Raw genomic sequence first — 19,940 nt, 5'->3', positions numbered from 1 at the left:
AGGGAAAGGATCCCTCATCTCGAGCTACGAGGGGGAAACGGGGCTCCTCTGGATGTGGGCGGGACCATCGTGCTTCCTCTCGAGTGGAGACGGGTATGGCGGTGAACTTCTTGAGTTGCAGCAAGGGTGTGAAAGACCCTTTCGAAGTTCCAGAGGTTAGGTGTCATTAGTCTCCAGACGCCTCATCGGAAATAGGCCTCATCTCGCCTGGAAGGGAGAACTTCCTGGATTTTCTCGAGTTGCGGCAGGTGTTCTCGAGTTTCGACGGGGACCTCAGGGACCCGCCCTGGTGGCCTCAGGAGAGGCCAGTCCCCATGCGAGTTGCTAGGGGGCCTCTCGGGATTCCTCTCCCGACGATACCGGGGCCAAGAACTTTGTGTGGAGTCAGGGCCGGAACCGAGGATTCCTCTCAGGGGCTTACATGGATCTTTGGGTACTTCTGGAGTCTCCCCAGGGGAGTCAGGCCTCGTCTCGAGTGGGGGCATGCACGTGGGCTTTCCTTCCAGGCTGTAGCAGCAATGTCACGCTTCCCGTCGCGTGGATCAAATGATCTGTGGTTTTCCCTCGAGGCTTTCCCTCGAGGCTTTCCCACAGGGCTGTCCCACGTGCCACCGTGGTGTGAGTCGATCCTCGGCGTGAAAGATGAGCCAGTGCAGGGCACAGAGCTTCCTCTGGAATGGACTGAGACATCTGGGGGACTCTTGGAATGGTGGTACGACCATGGAGATCCTCTCGCCTTTCCTGTTGAGAGTGCCTCCTCTTGAGATGGTACGGGAACGCCGGGAATAATTTCCCGTTGAAAGCAGGGAAAGGATCCCTCATCTCGAGCTACGAGGGGGAAACGGGGCTCCTCTGAATGTGTGCGGGACCATCGTGCTTCCTCTCGAGTGGAGACGGTTATGGCGGTGAACTTCTTGAGTTGCAGCAAGGGTGTGAAAGACCCTTTCGAAGTTTCAGAGGTTAGGTGTCATTAGTCTCCAGACGCCTCATCGGAAATAGGCCTCATCTCGCCTGGAAGGGAGAACTTCCTGGATTTTCTCGAGTTGCGGCAGGTGTTCTCGAGTTTCGACGGGGACCTCAGGGACCCGCCCTGGTGGCCTCAGGAGAGGCCAGTCCCCATGCGAGTTGCTAGGGGGCCTCTCGGGATTCCTCTCCCGTCGATACCGGGGCCCAAATCCTTGTGTGGAGTCAGTTCCGGAACCGAGGATTCCTCTCAGGGGCTGACATGGATCTTTGGGTACTTCTGGAGTCTCCCCAGGGGAGTCAGGCCTCGTCTCGAGTGGGGGCATGCACGTGCGCTTTCCTTCCAGGCTGTAGCAGCAATGTCACGCTTCCCGTCTCGTGGATCAAAGGATCTGCGATTTTCCCTCGAGGCTTTCCCTCGAGGCTTTCCCACAGGGCTGTCCCACGTGCCACCGTGGTGTGAGTCGATCCTCGGCGTGAAAGATGGGCCAGTGTAGGGCAAAGAGCTTCCTCTGGAATGGACTGAGACATCTGGGGGACTCTTGGAATGGTGGTACGACCATGGAGTTCCTCTCGCCTTTCCTGTTGAGATTGCCTCCTCTTGAGATGCGACGGGAACGCCGGGAATTCTTTCCCGTTGAAAGCAGGGAAAGGATCCCTCATCTCGAGCTACGAGGGGGAAACGGGGCTCCTCTGGATGTGGGCGGGACCATCGTGCTTCCTCTCGAGTGGAGACGGGTATGGCGGTGAACTTCTTGAGTTGCAGCAAGGGTGTGAAAGACCCTTTCGAAGTTACAGAGGTTAGGTGTCATTAGTCTCCAGACGCCTCATCGGAAATAGGCCTCATCTCGCCTGGAAGGGAGAACTTCCTGGATTTTCTCGAGTTGTGGCAGTTGTTCTCGAGTTACGACGGGGACCTCAGGGACCCGCCCTGGTGGCCTCAGGAGAGGCCAGTCCCCATGCGAGATGCTAGCGGGCCTCTCGGGATTCCTCTCCAGTCGATACCGGGGCCAAAATCCTTGTGTGGAGTCAGGGCCGGAACCGAGGATTCCTCTCAGGGGTTGACATGGATCTTTGGGTACTTCTGGTGTCTCCCCAGGGGAGTCAGGCCTCGTCTCGAGTGGGGGCATGCACGTGCGCTTTCCTTCCAGACTGTAGCAGCAATGTCACGCTTCCCGTCGCGTGGATCAAAGGATCTGTGGTTTTCCCTCGAGGCTTTCCCTCAAGGCTTTCCCACAGGGCTGTCCCACGTGCCATTGTGGTGTGAGTCGATCCTAGGCGTGAAAGATGAGCCAGTGCAGGGCAAAGAGATTCCTCTGGAATGGACTGAGACATCTGGGTGACTCTTGGAATGGTGGTACGACCATGGAGTTCCTCTCGCCTTTCCTGTTGAGAGTGCCTCCTCTTGAGATGCGACGGGAACGCCGGGAATTCTTTCCCGTTGAAAGCAGGGAATTGATCCCTCATCTCGAGCTACGAGGGGGAAACGGGGCTCCTCTGGATGTGGGCGGGACCATCGTGCTTCCTCTCGAGTGGAGACGGGTATGGCGGTGAACTTCTTGAGTTGCAGCAAGGGTGTGAAAGACCCTTTCGAAGTTACAGATGTTAGGTGTCATTAGTCTCCAGACGCCTCATCGGAAATAGGCCTCATCTCGCCTGGAAGGGAGAACTTCCTGGATTTTCTCGAGTTGCAGCAGGTGTTCTCGAGTTACGACGGGGACCTCAGGGACCCGCCCTGGTGGCCTCAGGAGAGGCCAGTCCCCATGCGAGTTGCTAGGGGGCCTCTCGGGATTCCTCTCCCGTCGATACCGGGGCCAAGAACTTTGTGTGGAGTCAGGGCCGGAACCGAGGATTCCTCTCAGGGGCTTACATGGATCTTTGGGTACTTCTGGAGTCTCCCCAGGGGAGTCAGGCCTCGTCTCGAGTGGGGGCATGCACGTGCGCTTTCCTTCCAGGCTGTAGCAGCAATGTCACGCTTCCCGTCGCGTGGATCAAATGATCTGTGGTTTTCCCTCGAGGCTTTCCATCGAGGCTTTCCCACAGGGCTGTCCCACGTGCCACCGTGGTGTGAGTCGATCCTCGGCGTGAAAGATGAGCCAGTGCAGGGCACAGAGCTTCCTCTGGAATGGACTGAGACATCTGGGGGACTCTTGGAATGGTGGTACGACCATGGAGTTCCTCTCGCCTTTCCTGTTGAGAGTGCCTCCTCTTGAGATGGTACGGGAACGCCGGGAATAATTTCCCGTTGAAAGCAAGGAAAGGATCCCTCATCTCGAGCTACGAGGGGGAAACGGGGCTCCTCTGAATGTGTGCGGGACCATCGTGCTTCCTCTCGAGTGGAGACGGTTATGGCGGTGAACTTCTTGAGTTGCAGCAAGGGTGTGAAAGACCCTTTCGAAGTTGCAGAGGTTAGGTGTCATTAGTCTCCAGACGCCTCATCGGAAATAGGCCTCATCTCGCCTGGAAGGGAGAACTTCCTGGATTTTCTCGAGTTGCGGCAGGTGTTCTCGAGTTTCGACGGGGACCTCAGGGACCCGCCCTGGTGGCCTCAGGAGAGGCCAGTCCCCATGCGAGTTGCTTGGGGGCCTCTCGGGTTTCCTCTCCCGTCGATACCGGGGCCCAAATCCTTGTGTGGAGTCAGTTCCGGAACCGAGGATTCCTCTCAGGGGCTGACATGGATCTTTGGGTACTTCTGGAGTCTCCCCAGGGGAGTCAGGCCTCGTCTCGAGTGGGGACATGCACGTGCGCTTTCCTTCCAGGCTGTAGCAGCAATGTCACGCTTCCCGTCTCGTGGATCAAAGGATCTGCGATTTTCCCTCGAGGCTTTCCCTCGAGGCTTTCCCACAGGGCTGTCCCACGTGCCACCGTGGTGTGAGTCGATCCTCGGCGTGAAAGATGGGCCAGTGTAGGGCAAAGAGCTTCCTCTGGAATGGACTGAGACATCTGGGGGACTCTTGGAATGGTGGTACGACCATGGAGTTCCTCTCGCCTTTCCTGTTGAGATTGCCTCCTCTTGAGATGCGACGGGAACGCCGGGAATTCTTTCCCGTTGAAAGCAGGGAAAGGATCCCTCATCTCGAGCTACGAGGGGGAAACGGGGCTCCTCTGGATGTGGGCGGGACCATCGTGCTTCCTCTCGAGTGGAGACGGGTATGGCGGTGAACTTCTTGAGTTGCAGCAAGGGTGTGAAAGACCCTTTCGAAGTTCCAGAGGTTAGGTGTCATTAGTCTCCAGACGCCTCATCGGAAATAGGCCTCATCTCGCCTGGAAGGGAGAACTTCCTGGATTTTCTCGAGTTGCGGCAGGTGTTCTCGAGTTTCGACGGGGACCTCAGGGACCCGCCCTGGTGGCCTCAGGAGAGGCCAGTCCCCATGCGAGTTGCTAGGGGGCCTCTCGGGATTCCTCTCTCGTCGATACCGGGGCCAAAAACCTTGTGTGGAGTCAGGGCCGGAAACGAGGATTCCTCTCAGGGGCTGACATGGATCTTTGGGTACTTCTGGAATCTCCCCAGGGGAGTCAGGCCTCGTCTCGAGTGGGGGCATGCACGTGCGCTTTCCTTCCAGGCTGTAGCAGCAATGTCACGCTTCCCGTGGCATGGATCAAAGGATCTGTGGTTTTCCCTCGAGGCTTTCCCTCGAGGCTTTCCCACAGGGCTGTCCCACGTGCCACCGTGGTGTGAGTCGATCCTCGGCGTGAAAGATGAGCCAGTGCAGGGCAAAGAGCTTCCTCTGGAATGGACTGAGACATCTGGGGGACTCTTGGAATGGTGGTACGACCATGGAGTTCCTCTCGCCTTTCCTGTTGAGAGTGCCTCCTCTTGAGATGCGACGGGAACGCCGGGAATTCTTTCCCGTTGAAAGCAGGGAAAGGATCCCTCATCTCGAGCTACGAGGGGGAAACGGGGCTCCTCTGGATGTGGGTGGGACTATCGTGCTTCCTCTCGAGTGGAGACGGGTATGGCGGTGAACTTCTTGAGTTGCAGCAAGGGTGTGAAAGACCCTTTCGAAGTTCCAGAGGTTAGGTGTCATTAGTCTCCAGACGCCTCATCGGAAATAGGCCTCATCTCGCCTAGAAGGGAGAACTTCCTGGATTTTCTCGAGATGCGGCAGGTGTTCTCGAGTTACGACGGGGAACTCAGGGACCCGCCCTGGTGGCCTCAAGAGAGGCCAGACCCCATGCGAGTTGCTAGGGGGCCTCTCGGGATTCCTCTCCCGTCGATACCGGGGCCAAAAACCTTGTGTGAAGTCAGGGCCGGAAACGAGGATTCCTCTCAGGGGCTGACATGGATCTTTGGGTACTTCTGGAATCTCCCCAGGGGATTCAGGCCTCATCTCGAGTGGGGGCATGCACGTGCGCTTTCCTTCCAGTCTGTAGCAGCAATGTCACGCTTCCCGTGGCGTGGATCAAAGGATCTGTGGTTTTCCCTCGAGGCTTTCCCTCGAGGCTTTCCCACAGGGCTGTCCCACGTGCCACCGTGGTGTGAGTCGATCCTCGGCATGAAAGATGAGCCAGTGCAGGGCAAAGAACTTCCTCTGGAATGGACTGAGACATCTGGGGGACTCTTGGAATGGTGGTACGACCATGGAGTTCCTCTCGCCTTTCCTGTTGAGAGTGCCTCCTCTTGAGATGCGACAGGTACGCCGGGAATTCGTTCCCGTTGAAAGCAGGGAAAGGATCCCTCATCTCGAGCTACGAGGGGGAAACGGGGCTCCTCTGGATGTGGGCGGGACCATCGTGCTTCCTCTCGAGTGGAGACGGGTATGGCGGTGAACTTCTTGAGTTGCAGCAAGGGTGTGAAAGACCCTTTCGAAGTTACAGATGTTAGGTGTCATTAGTCTCCAGACGCCTCATCGGAAATAGGCCTCATCTCGCCTGGAAGGGAGAACTTCCTGGATTTTCTCGAGTTGCAGCAGGTGTTCTCGAGTTACGACGGGGACCTCAGGGACCCGCCCTGGTGGCCTCAGGAGAGGCCAGTCCCCATGCGAGTTGCTAGGGGGCCTCTCGGGATTCCTCTCCCGACGATACCGGGGCCAAGAACTTTGTGTGGAGTCAGGGCCGGAACCGAGGATTCCTCTCAGGGGCTTACATGGATCTTTGGGTACTTCTGGAGTCTCCCCAGGGGAGTCAGGCCTCGTCTCGAGTGGGGGCATGCACGTGGGCTTTCCTTCCAGGCTGTAGCAGCAATGTCACGCTTCCCGTCGCGTGGATCAAATGATCTGTGGTTTTCCCTCGAGGCTTTCCCTCGAGGCTTTCCCACAGGGCTGTCCCACGTGCCACCGTGGTGTGAGTCGATCCTCGGCGTGAAAGATGAGCCAGTGCAGGGCACAGAGCTTCCTCTGGAATGGACTGAGACATCTGGGGGACTCTTGGAATGGTGGTACGACCATGGAGATCCTCTCGCCTTTCCTGTTGAGAGTGCCTCCTCTTGAGATGGTACGGGAACGCCGGGAATAATTTCCCGTTGAAAGCAGGGAAAGGATCCCTCATCTCGAGCTACGAGGGGGAAACGGGGCTCCTCTGAATGTGTGCGGGACCATCGTGCTTCCTCTCGAGTGGAGACGGTTATGGCGGTGAACTTCTTGAGTTGCAGCAAGGGTGTGAAAGACCCTTTCGAAGTTTCAGAGTTTAGGTGTCATTAGTCTCCAGACGCCTCATCGGAAATAGGCCTCATCTCGCCTGGAAGGGAGAACTTCCTGGATTTTCTCGAGTTGCGGCAGGTGTTCTCGAGTTTCGACGGGGACCTCAGGGACCCGCCCTGGTGGCCTCAGGAGAGGCCAGTCCCCATGCGAGTTGCTAGGGGGCCTCTCGGGATTCCTCTCCCGTCGATACCGGGGCCCAAATCCTTGTGTGGAGTCAGTTCCGGAACCGAGGATTCCTCTCAGGGGCTGACATGGATCTTTGGGTACTTCTGGAGTCTCCCCAGGGGAGTCAGGCCTCGTCTCGAGTGGGGGCATGCACGTGCGCTTTCCTTCCAGGCTGTAGCAGCAATGTCACGCTTCCCGTCTCGTGGATCAAAGGATCTGCGATTTTCCCTCGAGGCTTTCCCTCGAGGCTTTCCCACAGGGCTGTCCCACGTGCCACCGTGGTGTGAGTCGATCCTCGGCGTGAAAGATGGGCCAGTGTAGGGCAAAGAGCTTCCTCTGGAATGGACTGAGACATCTGGGGGACTCTTGGAATGGTGGTACGACCATGGAGTTCCTCTCGCCTTTCCTGTTGAGATTGCCTCCTCTTGAGATGCGACGGGAACGCCGGGAATTCTTTCCCGTTGAAAGCAGGGAAAGGATCCCTCATCTCGAGCTACGAGGAGGAAACGGGGCTCCTCTGGATGTGGGCGGGACCATCGTGCTTCCTCTCGAGTGGAGACGGGTATGGCGGTGAACTTCTTGAGTTGCAGCAAGGGTGTGAAAGACCCTTTCGAAGTTACAGAGGTTAGGTGTCATTAGTCTCCAGACGCCTCATCGGAAATAGGCCTCATCTCGCCTGGAAGGGAGAACTTCCTGGATTTTCTCGAGTTGTGGCAGTTGTTCTCGAGTTACGACGGGGACCTCAGGGACCCGCCCTGGTGGCCTCAGGAGAGGCCAGTCCCCATGCGAGATGCTAGCGGGCCTCTCGGGATTCCTCTCCAGTCGATACCGGGGCCAAAATCCTTGTGTGGAGTCAGGGCCGGAACCGAGGATTCCTCTCAGGGGTTGACATGGATCTTTGGGTACTTCTGGTGTCTCCCCAGGGGAGTCAGGCCTCGTCTCGAGTGGGGGCATGCACGTGCGCTTTCCTTCCAGACTGTAGCAGCAATGTCACGCTTCCCGTCGCGTGGATCAAAGGATCTGTGGTTTTCCCTCGAGGCTTTCCCTCAAGGCTTTCCCACAGGGCTGTCCCACGTGCCATTGTGGTGTGAGTCGATCCTAGGCGTGAAAGATGAGCCAGTGCAGGGCAAAGAGATTCCTCTGGAATGGACTGAGACATCTGGGTGACTCTTGGAATGGTGGTACGACCATGGAGTTCCTCTCGCCTTTCCTGTTGAGAGTGCCTCCTCTTGAGATGCGACGGGAACGCCGGGAATTCTTTCCCGTTGAAAGCAGGGAATTGATCCCTCATCTCGAGCTACGAGGGGGAAACGGGGCTCCTCTGGATGTGGGCGGGACCATCGTGCTTCCTCTCGAGTGGAGACGGGTATGGCGGTGAACTTCTTGAGTTGCAGCAAGGGTGTGAAAGACCCTTTCGAAGTTACAGATGTTAGGTGTCATTAGTCTCCAGACGCCTCATCGGAAATAGGCCTCATCTCGCCTGGAAGGGAGAACTTCCTGGATTTTCTCGAGTTGCAGCAGGTGTTCTCGAGTTACGACGGGGACCTCAGGGACCCGCCCTGGTGGCCTCAGGAGAGGCCAGTCCCCATGCGAGTTGCTAGGGGGCCTCTCGGGATTCCTCTCCCGTCGATACCGGGGCCAAGAACTTTGTGTGGAGTCAGGGCCGGAACCGAGGATTCCTCTCAGGGGCTTACATGGATCTTTGGGTACTTCTGGAGTCTCCCCAGGGGAGTCAGGCCTCGTCTCGAGTGGGGGCATGCACGTGCGCTTTCCTTCCAGGCTGTAGCAGCAATGTCACGCTTCCCGTCGCGTGGATCAAATGATCTGTGGTTTTCCCTCGAGGCTTTCCATCGAGGCTTTCCCACAGGGCTGTCCCACGTGCCACCGTGGTGTGAGTCGATCCTCGGCGTGAAAGATGAGCCAGTGCAGGGCACAGAGCTTCCTCTGGAATGGACTGAGACATCTGGGGGACTCTTGGAATGGTGGTACGACCATGGAGTTCCTCTCGCCTTTCCTGTTGAGAGTGCCTCCTCTTGAGATGGTACGGGAACGCCGGGAATAATTTCCCGTTGAAAGCAAGGAAAGGATCCCTCATCTCGAGCTACGAGGGGGAAACGGGGCTCCTCTGAATGTGTGCGGGACCATCGTGCTTCCTCTCGAGTGGAGACGGTTATGGCGGTGAACTTCTTGAGTTGCAGCAAGGGTGTGAAAGACCCTTTCGAAGTTGCAGAGGTTAGGTGTCATTAGTCTCCAGACGCCTCATCGGAAATAGGCCTCATCTCGCCTGGAAGGGAGAACTTCCTGGATTTTCTCGAGTTGCGGCAGGTGTTCTCGAGTTTCGACGGGGACCTCAGGGACCCGCCCTGGTGGCCTCAGGAGAGGCCAGTCCCCATGCGAGTTGCTTGGGGGCCTCTCGGGTTTCCTCTCCCGTCGATACCGGGGCCCAAATCCTTGTGTGGAGTCAGTTCCGGAACCGAGGATTCCTCTCAGGGGCTGACATGGATCTTTGGGTACTTCTGGAGTCTCCCCAGGGGAGTCAGGCCTCGTCTCGAGTGGGGACATGCACGTGCGCTTTCCTTCCAGGCTGTAGCAGCAATGTCACGCTTCCCGTCTCGTGGATCAAAGGATCTGCGATTTTCCCTCGAGGCTTTCCCTCGAGGCTTTCCCACAGGGCTGTCCCACGTGCCACCGTGGTGTGAGTCGATCCTCGGCGTGAAAGATGGGCCAGTGTAGGGCAAAGAGCTTCCTCTGGAATGGACTGAGACATCTGGGGGACTCTTGGAATGGTGGTACGACCATGGAGTTCCTCTCGCCTTTCCTGTTGAGATTGCCTCCTCTTGAGATGCGACGGGAACGCCGGGAATTCTTTCCCGTTGAAAGCAGGGAAAGGATCCCTCATCTCGAGCTACGAGGGGGAAACGGGGCTCCTCTGGATGTGGGCGGGACCATCGTGCTTCCTCTCGAGTGGAGACGGGTATGGCGGTGAACTTCTTGAGTTGCAGCAAGGGTGTGAAAGACCCTTTCGAAGTTCCAGAGGTTAGGTGTCATTAGTCTCCAGACGCCTCATCGGAAATAGGCCTCATCTCGCCTGGAAGGGAGAACTTCCTGGATTTTCTCGAGTTGCGGCAGGTGTTCTCGAGTTTCGACGGGGACCTCAGGGACCCGCCCTGGTGGCCTCAGGAGAGGCCAGTCCCCATGCGAGTTGCTAGGGGGCCTCTCGGGATTCCTCTCTCGTCGATACCGGGGCCAAAAACCTTGTGTGGAGTCAGGGCCGGAAACGAGGATTCCTCTCAGGGGCTGACATGGATCTTTGGGTACTTCTGGAATCTCCCCAGGGGAGTCAGGCCTCGTCTCGAGTGGGGGCATGCACGTGCGCTTTCCTTCCAGGCTGTAGCAGCAATGTCACGCTTCCCGTGGCGTGGATCAAAGGATCTGTGGTTTTCCCTCGAGGCTTTCCCTCGAGGCTTTCCCACAGGGCTGTCCCACGTGCCACCGTGGTGTGAGTCGATCCTCGGCGTGAAAGATGAGCCAGTGCAGGGCAAAGAGCTTCCTCTGGAATGGACTGAGACATCTGGGGGACTCTTGGAATGGTGGTACGACCATGGAGTTCCTCTCGCCTTTCCTGTTGAGAGTGCCTCCTCTTGAGATGCGACGGGAACGCCGGGAATTCTTTCCCGTTGAAAGCAGGGAAAGGATCCCTCATCTCGAGCTACGAGGGGGAAACGGGGCTCCTCTGGATGTGGGTGGGACTATCGTGCTTCCTCTCGAGTGGAGACGGGTATGGCGGTGAACTTCTTGAGTTGCAGCAAGGGTGTGAAAGACCCTTTCGAAGTTCCAGAGGTTAGGTGTCATTAGTCTCCAGACGCCTCATCGGAAATAGGCCTCATCTCGCCTAGAAGGGAGAACTTCCTGGATTTTCTCGAGATGCGGCAGGTGTTCTCGAGTTACGACGGGGAACTCAGGGACCCGCCCTGGTGGCCTCAGGAGAGGCCAGACCCCATGCGAGTTGCTAGGGGGCCTCTCGGGATTCCTCTCCCGTCGATACCGGGGCCAAAAACCTTGTGTGAAGTCAGGGCCGGAAACGAGGATTCCTCTCAGGGGCTGACATGGATCTTTGGGTACTTCTGGAATCTCCCCAGGGGATTCAGGCCTCATCTCGAGTGGGGGCATGCACGTGCGCTTTCCTTCCAGTCTGTAGCAGCAATGTCACGCTTCCCGTGGCGTGGATCAAAGGATCTGTGGTTTTCCCTCGAGGCTTTCCCTCGAGGCTTTCCCACAGGGCTGTCCCACGTGCCACCGTGGTGTGAGTCGATCCTCGGCATGAAAGATGAGCCAGTGCAGGGCAAAGAACTTCCTCTGGAATGGACTGAGACATCTGGGGGACTCTTGGAATGGTGGTACGACCATGGAGTTCCTCTCGCCTTTCCTGTTGAGAGTGCCTCCTCTTGAGATGCGACAGGTACGCCGGGAATTCGTTCCCGTTGAAAGCAGGGAAAGGATCCCTCATCTCGAGCTACGAGGGGGAAACGGGGCTCCTCTGGATGTGGGCGGGACCATCGTGCTTCCTCTCGAGTGGAGACGGGTATGGCGGTGAACTTCTTGAGTTGCAGCAAGGGTGTGAAAGACCCTTTCGAAGTTACAGATGTTAGGTGTCATTAGTCTCCAGACGCCTCATCGGAAATAGGCCTCATCTCGCCTGGAAGGGAGAACTTCCTGGATTTTCTCGAGTTGCAGCAGGTGTTCTCGAGTTACGACGGGGACCTCAGGGACCCGCCCTGGTGGCCTCAGGAGAGGCCAGTCCCCATGCGAGTTGCTAGGGGGCCTCTCGGGATTCCTCTCCCGACGATACCGGGGCCAAGAACTTTGTGTGGAGTCAGGGCCGGAACCGAGGATTCCTCTCAGGGGCTTACATGGATCTTTGGGTACTTCTGGAGTCTCCCCAGGGGAGTCAGGCCTCGTCTCGAGTGGGGGCATGCACGTGGGCTTTCCTTCCAGGCTGTAGCAGCAATGTCACGCTTCCCGTCGCGTGGATCAAATGATCTTTGGTTTTCCCTCGAGGCTTTCCCTCGAGGCTTTCCCACAGGGCTGTCCCACGTGCCACCGTGGTGTGAGTCGATCCTCGGCGTGAAAGATGAGCCAGTGCAGGGCACAGAGCTTCCTCTGGAATGGACTGAGACATCTGGGGGACTCTTGGAATGGTGGTACGACCATGGAGATCCTCTCGCCTTTCCTGTTGAGAGTGCCTCCTCTTGAGATGGTACGGGAACGCCGGGAATAATTTCCCGTTGAAAGCAGGGAAAGGATCCCTCATCTCGAGCTACGAGGGGGAAACGGGGCTCCTCTGAATGTGTGCGGGACCATCGTGCTTCCTCTCGAGTGGAGACGGTTATGGCGGTGAACTTCTTGAGTTGCAGCAAGGGTGTGAAAGACCCTTTCGAAGTTTCAGAGGTTAGGTGTCATTAGTCTCCAGACGCCTCATCGGAAATAGGCCTCATCTCGCCTGGAAGGGAGAACTTCCTGGATTTTCTCGAGTTGCGGCAGGTGTTCTCGAGTTTCGACGGGGACCTCAGGGACCCGCCCTGGTGGCCTCAGGAGAGGCCAGTCCCCATGCGAGTTGCTAGGGGGCCTCTCGGGATTCCTCTCTCGTCGATACCGGGGCCAAAAACCTTGTGTGGAGTCAGGGCCGGAAACGAGGATTCCTCTCAGGGGCTGACATGGATCTTTGGGTACTTCTGGAATCTCCCCAGGGGAGTCAGGCCTCGTCTCGAGTGGGGGCATGCACGTGCGCTTTCCTTCCAGGCTGTAGCAGCAATGTCACGCTTCCCGTGGCGTGGATCAAAGGATCTGTGGTTTTCCCTCGAGGCTTTCCCTCGAGGCTTTCCCACAGGGCTGTCCCACGTGCCACCGTGGTGTGAGTCGATCCTCGGCGTGAAAGATGAGCCAGTGCAGGGCAAAGAGCTTCCTCTGGAATGGACTGAGACATCTGGGGGACTCTTGGAATGGTGGTACGACCATGGAGTTCCTCTCGCCTTTCCTGTTGAGAGTGCCTCCTCTTGAGATGCGACGGGAACGCCGGGAATTCTTTCCCGTTGAAAGCAGGGAAAGGATCCCTCATCTCGAGCTACGAGGGGGAAACGGGGCTCCTCTGGATGTGGGTGGGACTATCGTGCTTCCTCTCGAGTGGAGACGGGTATGGCGGTGAACTTCTTGAGTTGCAGCAAGGGTGTGAAAGACCCTTTCGAAGTTCCAGAGGTTAGGTGTCATTAGTCTCCAGACGCCTCATCGGAAATAGGCCTCATCTCGCCTAGAAGGGAGAACTTCCTGGATTTTCTCGAGATGCGGCAGGTGTTCTCGAGTTACGACGGGGAACTCAGGGACCCGCCCTGGTGGCCTCAGGAGAGGCCAGACCCCATGCGAGTTGCTAGGGGGCCTCTCGGGATTCCTCTCCCGTCGATACCGGGGCCAAAAACCTTGTGTGAAGTCAGGGCCGGAAACGAGGATTCCTCTCAGGGGCTGACATGGATCTTTGGGTACTTCTGGAATCTCCCCAGGGGATTCAGGCCTCATCTCGAGTGGGGGCATGCACGTGCGCTTTCCTTCCAGTCTGTAGCAGCAATGTCACGCTTCCCGTGGCGTGGATCAAAGGATCTGTGGTTTTCCCTCGAGGCTTTCCCTCGAGGCTTTCCCACAGGGCTGTCCCACGTGCCACCGTGGTGTGAGTCGATCCTCGGCATGAAAGATGAGCCAGTGCAGGGCAAAGAACTTCCTCTGGAATGGACTGAGACATCTGGGGGACTCTTGGAATGGTGGTACGACCATGGAGTTCCTCTCGCCTTTCCTGTTGAGAGTGCCTCCTCTTGAGATGCGACAGGTACGCCGGGAATTCGTTCCCGTTGAAAGCAGGGAAAGGATCCCTCATCTCGAGCTACGAGGGGGAAACGGGGCTCCTCTGGATGTGGGCGGGACCATCGTGCTTCCTCTCGAGTGGAGACGGGTATGGCGGTGAACTTCTTGAGTTGCAGCAAGGGTGTGAAAGACCCTTTCGAAGTTACAGATGTTAGGTGTCATTAGTCTCCAGACGCCTCATCGGAAATAGGCCTCATCTCGCCTGGAAGGGAGAACTTCCTGGATTTTCTCGAGTTGCAGCAGGTGTTCTCGAGTTACGACGGGGACCTCAGGGACCCGCCCTGGTGGCCTCAGGAGAGGCCAGTCCCCATGCGAGTTGCTAGGGGGCCTCTCGGGATTCCTCTCCCGACGATACCGGGGCCAAGAACTTTGTGTGGAGTCAGGGCCGGAACCGAGGATTCCTCTCAGGGGCTTACATGGATCTTTGGGTACTTCTGGAGTCTCCCCAGGGGAGTCAGGCCTCGTCTCGAGTGGGGGCATGCACGTGGGCTTTCCTTCCAGGCTGTAGCAGCAATGTCACGCTTCCCGTCGCGTGGATCAAATGATCTGTGGTTTTCCCTCGAGGCTTTCCCTCGAGGCTTTCCCACAGGGCTGTCCCACGTGCCACCGTGGTGTGAGTCGATCCTCGGCGTGAAAGATGAGCCAGTGCAGGGCACAGAGCTTCCTCTGGAATGGACTGAGACATCTGGGGGACTCTTGGAATGGTGGTACGACCATGGAGATCCTCTCGCCTTTCCTGTTGAGAGTGCCTCCTCTTGAGATGGTACGGGAACGCCGGGAATAATTTCCCGTTGAAAGCAGGGAAAGGATCCCTCATCTCGAGCTACGAGGGGGAAACGGGGCTCCTCTGAATGTGTGCGGGACCATCGTGCTTCCTCTCGAGTGGAGACGGTTATGGCGGTGAACTTCTTGAGTTGCAGCAAGGGTGTGAAAGACCCTTTCGAAGTTTCAGAGGTTAGGTGTCATTAGTCTCCAGACGCCTCATCGGAAATAGGCCTCATCTCGCCTGGAAGGGAGAACTTCCTGGATTTTCTCGAGTTGCGGCAGGTGTTCTCGAGTTTCGACGGGGACCTCAGGGACCCGCCCTGGTGGCCTCAGGAGAGGCCAGTCCCCATGCGAGTTGCTAGGGGGCCTCTCGGGATTCCTCTCCCGTCGATACCGGGGCCCAAATCCTTGTGTGGAGTCAGTTCCGGAACCGAGGATTCCTCTCAGGGGCTGACATGGATCTTTGGGTACTTCTGGAGTCTCCCCAGGGGAGTCAGGCCTCGTCTCGAGTGGGGGCATGCACGTGCGCTTTCCTTCCAGGCTGTAGCAGCAATGTCACGCTTCCCGTCTCGTGGATCAAAGGATCTGCGATTTTCCCTCGAGGCTTTCCCTCGAGGCTTTCCCACAGGGCTGTCCCACGTGCCACCGTGGTGTGAGTCGATCCTCGGCGTGAAAGATGGGCCAGTGTAGGGCAAAGAGCTTCCTCTGGAATGGACTGAGACATCTGGGGGACTCTTGGAATGGTGGTACGACCATGGAGTTCCTCTCGCCTTTCCTGTTGAGAGTGCCTCCTCTTGAGATGCGACGGGAACGCCGGGAATTCTTTCCCGTTGAAAGCAGGGAATTGATCCCTCATCTCGAGCTACGAGGGGGAAACGGGGCTCCTCTGGATGTGGGCGGGACCATCGTGCTTCCTCTCGAGTGGAGACGGGTATGGCGGTGAACTTCTTGAGTTGCAGCAAGGGTGTGAAAGACCCTTTCGAAGTTACAGATGTTAGGTGTCATTAGTCTCCAGACGCCTCATCGGAAATAGGCCTCATCTCGCCTGGAAGGGAGAACTTCCTGGATTTTCTCGAGTTGCAGCAGGTGTTCTCGAGTTACGACGGGGACCTCAGGGACCCGCCCTGGTGGCCTCAGGAGAGGCCAGTCCCCATGCGAGTTGCTAGGGGGCCTCTCGGGATTCCTCTCCCGTCGATACCGGGGCCAAGAACTTTGTGTGGAGTCAGGGCCGGAACCGAGGATTCCTCTCAGGGGCTTACATGGATCTTTGGGTACTTCTGGAGTCTCCCCAGGGGAGTCAGGCCTCGTCTCGAGTGGGGGCATGCACGTGCGCTTTCCTTCCAGGCTGTAGCAGCAATGTCACGCTTCCCGTCGCGTGGATCAAATGATCTGTGGTTTTCCCTCGAGGCTTTCCATCGAGGCTTTCCCACAGGGCTGTCCCACGTGCCACCGTGGTGTGAGTCGATCCTCGGCGTGAAAGATGAGCCAGTGCAGGGCACAGAGCTTCCTCTGGAATGGACTGAGACATCTGGGGGACTCTTGGAATGGTGGTACGACCATGGAGTTCCTCTCGCCTTTCCTGTTCAGAGTGCCTCCTCTTGAGATGGTACGGGAACGCCGGGAATAATTTCCCGTTGAAAGCAAGGAAAGGATCCCTCATCTCGAGCTACGAGGGGGAAACGGGGCTCCTCTGAATGTGTGCGGGACCATCGTGCTTCCTCTCGAGTGGAGACGGTTATGGCGGTGAACTTCTTGAGTTGCAGCAAGGGTGTGAAAGACCCTTTCGAAGTTGCAGAGGTTAGGTGTCATTAGTCTCCAGACGCCTCATCGGAAATAGGCCTCATCTCGCCTGGAAGGGAGAACTTCCTGGATTTTCTCGAGTTGCGGCAGGTGTTCTCGAGTTTCGACGGGGACCTCAGGGACCCGCCCTGGTGGCCTCAGGAGAGGCCAGTCCCCATGCGAGTTGCTTGGGGGCCTCTCGGGTTTCCTCTCCCGTCGATACCGGGGCCCAAATCCTTGTGTGGAGTCAGTTCCGGAACCGAGGATTCCTCTCAGGGGCTGACATGGATCTTTGGGTACTTCTGGAGTCTCCCCAGGGGAGTCAGGCCTCGTCTCGAGTGGGGACATGCACGTGCGCTTTCCTTCCAGGCTGTAGCAGCAATGTCACGCTTCCCGTCTCGTGGATCAAAGGATCTGCGATTTTCCCTCGAGGCTTTCCCTCGAGGCTTTCCCACAGGGCTGTCCCACGTGCCACCGTGGTGTGAGTCGATCCTCGGCGTGAAAGATGGGCCAGTGTAGGGCAAAGAGCTTCCTCTGGAATGGACTGAGACATCTGGGGGACTCTTGGAATGGTGGTACGACCATGGAGTTCCTCTCGCCTTTCCTGTTGAGATTGCCTCCTCTTGAGATGCGACGGGAACGCCGGGAATTCTTTCCCGTTGAAAGCAGGGAATTGATCCCTCATCTCGAGCTACGAGGGGGAAACGGGGCTCCTCTGGATGTGGGCGGGACCATCGTGCTTCCTCTCGAGTGGAGACGGGTATGGCGGTGAACTTCTTGAGTTGCAGCAAGGGTGTGAAAGACCCTTTCGAAGTTCCAGAGGTTAGGTGTCATTAGTCTCCAGACGCCTCATCGGAAATAGGCCTCATCTCGCCTGGAAGGGAGAACTTCCTGGATTTTCTCGAGTTGCGGCAGGTGTTCTCGAGTTTCGACGGGGACCTCAGGGACCCGCCCTGGTGGCCTCAGGAGAGGCCAGTCCCCATGCGAGTTGCTAGGGGGCCTCTCGGGATTCCTCTCTCGTCGATACCGGGGCCAAAAACCTTGTGTGGAGTCAGGGCCGGAAACGAGGATTCCTCTCAGGGGCTGACATGGATCTTTGGGTACTTCTGGAATCTCCCCAGGGGAGTCAGGCCTCGTCTCGAGTGGGGGCATGCACGTGCGCTTTCCTTCCAGGCTGTAGCAGCAATGTCACGCTTCCCGTGGCGTGGATCAAAGGATCTGTGGTTTTCCCTCGAGGCTTTCCCTCGAGGCTTTCCCACAGGGCTGTCCCACGTGCCACCGTGGTGTGAGTCGATCCTCGGCGTGAAAGATGAGCCAGTGCAGGGCAAAGAGGTTCCTCTGGAATGGACTGAGACATCTGGGGGACTCTTGGAATGGTGGTACGACCATGGAGTTCCTCTCGCCTTTCCTGTTGAGAGTGCCTCCTCTTGAGATGCGACGGGAACGCCGGGAATTCTTTCCCGTTGAAAGCAGGGAAAGGATCCCTCATCTCGAGCTACGAGGGGGAAACGGGGCTCCTCTGGATGTGGGTGGGACTATCGTGCTTCCTCTCGAGTGGAGACGGGTATGGCGGTGAACTTCTTGAGTTGCAGCAAGGGTGTGAAAGACCCTTTTGAAGTTCCAGAGGTTAGGTGTCATTAGTCTCCAGACGCCTCATCGGAAATAGGCCTCATCTCGCCTAGAAGGGAGAACTTCCTGGATTTTCTCGAGATGCGGCAGGTGTTCTCGAGTTACGACGGGGACCTCAGGGACCCGCCCTGGTGGCCTCAGGAGAGGCCAGACCCCATGCGAGTTGCTAGGGGGCCTCTCGGGATTCCTCTCCCGTCGATACCGGGGCCAAAAACCTTGTGTGGAGTCAGGGCCGGAACCGAGGATTCCTCTCAGGGGCTGACATGGATCTTTGGGTACTTCTGGAGTCTCCCCAGGGGAGTCAGGCCTCGTCTCGAGTGGGGGCATGCACGTGCGCTTTCCATCCAGGCTGTAGCAGCAATGTCACCCTTCCCGTGGCGTGGATCAAAGGATCTGTGGTTTTCCCTCGAGGCTTTCCCTCGAGGCTTTCCCACAGGGCTGTCCCACGTGCCACCGTGGTGTGAGTCGATCCTCGGCATGAAAGATGAGCCAGTGCAGGGCAAAGAACTTCCTCTGGAATGGACTGAGACATCTGGGGGACTCTTGGAATGGTGGTACGACCATGGAGTTCCTCTCGCCTTTCCTGTTGAGAGTGCCTCCTCTTGAGATGCGACAGGAACGCCGGGAATTCGTTCCCGTTGAAAGCAGGGAAAGGATCCCTCATCTCGAGCTACGAGGGGGAAACGGGGCTCCTCTGGATGTGGGCGGGACCATCGTGCTTCCTCTCGAGTGGAGACGGGTATGGCGGTGAACTTCTTGAGTTGCAGCAAGGGTGTGAAAGACCCTTTCGAAGTTACAGATGTTAGGTGTCATTAGTCTCCAGACGCCTCATCGGAAATAGGCCTCATCTCGCCTGGAAGGGAGAACTTCCTGGATTTTCTCGAGTTGCAGCAGGTGTTCTCGAGTTACGACGGGGACCTCAGGGACCCGCCCTGGTGGCCTCAGGAGAGGCCAGTCCCCATGCGAGTTGCTAGGGGGCCTCTCGGGATTCCTCTCCCGACGATACCGGGGCCAAGAACTTTGTGTGGAGTCAGGGCCGGAACCGAGGATTCCTCTCAGGGGCTTACATGGATCTTTGGGTACTTCTGGAGTCTCCCCAGGGGAGTCAGGCCTCGTCTCGAGTGGGGGCATGCACGTGGGCTTTCCTTCCAGGCTGTAGCAGCAATGTCACGCTTCCCGTCGCGTGGATCAAATGATCTGTGGTTTTCCCTCGAGGCTTTCCCTCGAGGCTTTCCCACAGGGCTGTCCCACGTGCCACCGTGGTGTGAGTCGATCCTCGGCGTGAAAGATGAGCCAGTGCAGGGCACAGAGCTTCCTCTGGAATGGACTGAGACATCTGGGGGACTCTTGGAATGGTGGTACGACCATGGAGATCCTCTCGCCTTTCCTGTTGAGAGTGCCTCCTCTTGAGATGGTACGGGAACGCCGGGAATAATTTCCCGTTGAAAGCAGGGAAAGGATCCCTCATCTCGAGCTACGAGGGGGAAACGGGGCTCCTCTGAATGTGTGCGGGACCATCGTGCTTCCTCTCGAGTGGAGACGGTTATGGCGGTGAACTTCTTGAGTTGCAGCAAGGGTGTGAAAGACCCTTTCGAAGTTTCAGAGGTTAGGTGTCATTAGTCTCCAGACGCCTCATCGGAAATAGGCCTCATCTCGCCTGGAAGGGAGAACTTCCTGGATTTTCTCGAGTTGCGGCAGGTGTTCTCGAGTTTCGACGGGGACCTCAGGGACCCGCCCTGGTGGCCTCAGGAGAGGCCAGTCCCCATGCGAGTTGCTAGGGGGCCTCTCGGGATTCCTCTCCCGTCGATACCGGGGCCCAAATCCTTGTGTGGAGTCAGTTCCGGAACCGAGGATTCCTCTCAGGGGCTGACATGGATCTTTGGGTACTTCTGGAGTCTCCCCAGGGGAGTCAGGCCTCGTCTCGAGTGGGGGCATGCACGTGCGCTTTCCTTCCAGGCTGTAGCAGCAATGTCACGCTTCCCGTCTCGTGGATCAAAGGATCTGCGATTTTCCCTCGAGGCTTTCCCTCGAGGCTTTCCCACTGGGCTGTCCCACGTGCCACCGTGGTGTGAGTCGATCCTCGGCGTGAAAGAT

The sequence above is a fragment of the Capricornis sumatraensis genome, unplaced genomic scaffold, assembly GCF_032405125.1.
Source record: "Capricornis sumatraensis isolate serow.1 unplaced genomic scaffold, serow.2 scaffold1, whole genome shotgun sequence".
In the NCBI taxonomy this organism is placed as follows: domain Eukaryota; kingdom Metazoa; phylum Chordata; class Mammalia; order Artiodactyla; family Bovidae; genus Capricornis; species Capricornis sumatraensis.
This window is presented reverse-complemented; position numbering follows the sequence as displayed.